Source organism: Myotis davidii, unplaced genomic scaffold, assembly GCF_000327345.1.
Source record: "Myotis davidii unplaced genomic scaffold, ASM32734v1 scaffold528, whole genome shotgun sequence".
NCBI lineage: Eukaryota > Metazoa > Chordata > Mammalia > Chiroptera > Vespertilionidae > Myotis > Myotis davidii.
In genome coordinates, this window is record NW_006299388.1 from 146468 (window position 1) to 151826 (window position 5359).

Consider the following 5359-nt stretch of genomic DNA (forward strand, 5'->3'; position numbering starts at 1 on the left):
TTCATGAAGAATTGGAAAATTTAAATACATATATCAATAGTGAGGAAATTGAAACAACCATCAAAAAACTCCCCCAAAAGAAAAGTCTAGGTCCAGATAGCATCACCAGTGAATTCTACCAAACGTTCAAAGATTTAAAACCTACCCTTCTCAAACTCATGCAACACATAGAAACTTCTGGGATGCAGCGAAAGTAGTAATTAAGAGGAAAGTTTATATCATCACAGGCCTATCTCAAGAAACAAGAGAAATTCCAAGTAAATGATCTAACCTCACATCTGAAAGAACTAGAGAAAAAAACTAAAGCAATCCAAAGTCAGTAGAAGAAAGGAAATGATAAGAATTAGAGCAGAATTGAATGAAATAGAGAACAAAAAGATTATACAAAAAATTAAAACAAAGAGCTGGTTCTTTGAAAATTTAATAAAATTGTCAAACTCTTGGCTAGGATCACTAAGGAAAACAGGGAAAAGACCCATATAAACAAAATCAGGAGTGAAAGAAGTCACCACAGACATCACAGATATACAAAGCATCATACTAGCATATTATGAAAGACTATATGCCACCAAATTCAATAACCTAGAAGAAATGAATAAGTTCCTAGAAATATATAACCTTCCTAGACTAATTCATGAAGAATTGGAAAATTTAAATACATATATCAATAGTGAGGAAATTGAAACAACCATCAAAAAACAGTGAGGAAATGAAACAACCATCAAAAAACTCCCCCAAAAGAAAAGTCTAGGTCCAGATAGCATCACCAGTGAATTCTACCAAACGTTCAAAGATTTAAAACCTACCCTTCTCAAACTCTTCCAAAAATTCAAGGAGAGGCAATACTTCCTAACACATTCTATGAGGCCAATATAACCATCATACTAAAACCTAGCAAAGATAACATAAAGAAAGCAAACTACAGACCAATTATCTGATGAATACAGATGCAAAAATCTTAAATAAAATACTAGCAAATCAAATACAAGAGTACACTAAAAAATACATCATGATTAAGCAGGGTTCATTCTAAGGGCACAAGGATGGTTCAGCATATGCAAATCAATCAATGTAATACACCACATTAACAAAAGAAAGGATAAAAATCATATGATCTTGTCAACAGATGCAGAAAAAGCATTTGATAAGATACAACATCCATTTATGATTAAAATGCTCAATAAATAGAAATAAAAGGAAAGTACCTCGACTTAATGAAGGCCACATTTGATAAACCCTCAGCCAATATCATACTCAATGGTGAAAAACTGAAAGCTTTTCCTCTAAAATTAAGAACAAGAAAAGGATGTCCACTCTCACCATTCTTATTCAAGTACTGAAAGTCCTAGCCAGAGCAATAAGTCAAGAGAAAGAAAAGGCATCCAAATAGGGAAGGAAGAAGTCAAACTGTCACTTTTTGTGAATGACATGATCCTATATATCAAAAACCCTAAAGACTCCACCAAAAAAACAAAAAAAAAACAAACAAAAAAACAAAACTACTAGAAACAATAAACAAATACAGTCAAGTTGAAGGGCACAAAATCAATGTGCAAAAATCTATTATCTTCCTGTATACAAACGACAAAACTTCAGAAGAAGAAGTATCTTTTAAAAATCGCATTTCCTGTTGCAATTGCAACCAAAAGAATAAAATACCTAAGAATAAACTTAACAAAGAATGTGAAAGACCTATACACTGAAAATTACAAAGCATTATTAAAAGAGATTTTAAAAGATACAACAAAAAATGGAAAAATATCCTGTGTTCATGGATTGGAAGAATCAACATAGTTAAAATGGCCACTTCACCCAAAGCAATATACAGATTTAATGCAATCCCCATCAAAATCTTAATGTCATTTTTTAAATAAATAGAATGAGAAAGCATCAGATTTGTATGGAACCACAAAAGACACCGAATAGCCAAGGCAATCCTGAGAAAAAAGAACAAAGCTGGAGGTATCATGCTACCTGACTTCAAATTATACTTCAGACTACGATAATCAAAACAGCATGGTATTGGCAGAGAAACAGACACAGATCAATGGAACAGAATAGAGAACCCAGCTATAAAATCACATATATATGCACAGATAATTTTGACAAAGGAGCCAGAAATAAAGATAGTCTCTTCAATAAATGGTGCTGGGAAAACTGGGGAGCCACATGCAAATGAATGAAACTGGATTATTGTTTGTCCCCATGTAAAAAAATTAATTCAAAATGGATCAAAGACCTAAATATAAGACCAGAAACAATATGTTATATAGAAGAAAAAATAGGTACCAAACTTTAGGACTTTGCTCATAGAGAACATTTTATGAACTTCTCCCCAAAGGCAAGGGAAGTAAAGCAAAAATAAATGAATGGGACTATATCAAACTAAAAAGCTTCTGCACAGCAAAAGAAACTAACAAAACAAAGAGGCAGCCAGTGAGATGGGAAATGATATTTGCAAACAGTAGCTCCGACAAAGGTTTAATTTCTAAATTATATCAAGAACTCATAAAATTCAACTCCAGCCGAAACCGGTTTGGCTCAGTGGCTAGAGCATCGGCCTGCGGACTGAGGGGGCCCTGGTTCGATTCCGGTCGAGGGCATGTGCCTGGGTTGTGGGCACATCCCCAGTGGGAGGTGTGCAGGAGGCGGCTGATCGATGTTTCTCTCCCATCAATGTTTCTAACTCTCTATCTCTCTCCCTTCCTCTCTGTAAAAAATCAATAAAATATATTTAAAAAAAAAATTCAACACCAAACAACCCAATAAAAACGTTGGCAGAGGACCTGAAAATACACCTCCCTCAAGAAGACATACAAACAGCTAATAGATATATGAAAAGATGTTCAACCTCGCTGGCATTTAGGGAAATGTAATTCAAAACTACAATGAGATACCACCTTACACCTGTTAGAATGGCCCATTATCTACAAGACAAGCAATAACAAGTGTTGGAGAGGTTGTGGGAAAAAAGGGAACCCTCATCCACAGCCAGTGGGAATGTAGACTGGTACAACCACTATGGGAAGCAGTCTGGTGATTCCTCAAATAATTGAGCATAGAGCTACCATACAACCCAGCAACCCCTCTCTTGGGTATATACTCAAAAACCTCAAAATCATGTATTCACAAAGATATATGCACCCTTATGTTCATTGTAGCATTATTCACAGTGGCTGATACAGGAAACAACCAAAGTGTCCTGTTATAGAGGACTGGATAAAGAAGATGTGGTACATATACACAATGGAATACTACTCAGCCATAACGAAGAATGAAACAGTGCCATTTGCAACAATGTGTATGGATCTTGAGAATATTATGCTAAGTGAAATAAGTCAGAAAAAGCTAAGAACCATATGATTTCACTCACATGTGGGATATCAAACTGAAACTTGTAAACACAAACAGCAGTGTGGTGGTTACTAGAGGGAAGGAGATGGTGGGAGAAGAATGTCCTAATATAAGGTGAAAGGAGAGTATTTGACTTTGGGTGATGAGCACATGGTGCAATATATAGTTCTTGTAACACAGAAACCCACACCTGAAACCTGTATGTTCATGTTTAACTAATTTCACCCCAACACATTTTTTTCTTTTCTTTATTTAGGTATTACATAGGTGTCCTTATCCCCCCCCCACACACACTCATGCCCTCACCCCCCTATACCCTAATTAAGTTAATAACAATGTACCTACCTATATAGTTTAAATTTAAAAATTTGGCTCTCAAAAGAAATTTCAATCATTGTACTGTTGATATTTGGCTCTGTTGACTAATGAGTTTGCCGACCACTGGGTTAGGCTTATATGCATGCATACAGGTCCTTTGGTTGATCTCTTCCCCTTCCCCCCACCTTCCCTATCTTCCCTCTGAGGTTTGATCGATGCTTCTCTGAACCTGTTTTTGTTCATCAGTTTATGTTGTTCATTATATTCCACAAATGAGTGAGATCATGTGATATTTATCTTTCTCTGACTGGCTTATTTTGCAAAAAAAAGAAAACACTATAATAAATAAAATACCACACCCCCTAAAATGGTCAAAATTTAAGAATGCCAAGTGCTGGCAAGAATGTGGAGCAATTGGAACTCTCATATATTACTGATGGGAATGCAAAACTATACACTTGATCTAGAAAACAGTTTGGATATTTTTATGAGGTGAAAAATATATTTATATGTCCCATTGATCCCATTCCTGGATTAATCCTAGAGAAATGAAAACATGTTCACAAAAAGATTTGTACATAAATGTTCCTAGAAACATCCTATCTAATAAAGAGGGAATATGCTAATTGACCTCATACTGTCACAAAATGGCAGCACCCACAACCAATAAGGAGGGAATATACTAATCGACTGCCATGCTCTCAAAGATGGCAGCTCCCAGTCCCCTCAGCACTGCCAAGGAGGCAGGCGTGTGGCAAAGCTGGGCCCGCCCCCAGGCGGGCCTGGCTACTCCACCTCTAGAGTCCCACAGTTCCCTCTGCTCCCCAGCTGCCCAGGGCTGGCCTGAAGTGCAGGCAGGCCTCGGATGGTGGTGGCCCAGCCGTCCAGGGCCACCCAAGGCTCAGGTAACCAGGGCTGGCCGAGGCTTGCACTACTGGCAGTGGCAGCAGCTGAGGTGTGATGGGGCGTCGCTTTTCCCTGATCACCTCCCAACCCTGAGGGCTCCCAGAGTGTGAGAGGGGGCAGGCTGGGCTGAGGGACCCCCCTCTCCAAGTGCATGAACTTTCATGCACCGGGTCTCTAGTTATTCATAATAGAAAACCTAGATACAACTCAAATGACAATGAACAGGTGAATGGACATACAAATTGTGTAGATTCATATTAATGAAATACTTCCTAAAAAGAATAAATTTCTGATATGGGTGACAGCATGGATAAATCTTACACACATTATGCTGAACAAGAAAGGACAGACATAAAAGAGAACTTACTGTTGACTCAATTTCTATGAAACTCTAGTAAAAATAAATTTACTATATGACAGAAAGCAGAACAAGCATTGCCTGGGGTAGGGGTGGTTGACCGGGTTGGGGAACAAGGGAACTTTCTAGGGTGGTAAAAATTTTCTATACTCTGATTGTGGTGTGGTTGGTTACACAGGTATATAAATTTGTCAAACTCATCAAAATGTACACTTTAAATGAGTATTAATTTGTATGTAGATTATACAAGCCCGGCTGGTATGGCTCAATGGTTGAGTGTCGGCCTATGAATCAAGAGGTCACTGTCTGATTCCTGGTCAGGGCACATGCCCAGGTTGCAGGCTCGATCCCCAGTAAGGGGTGTCCAGGAGGCAGCCAATCAATGATTCTCTATCATCACTGATGTTTCTATCTCTCTTTCCC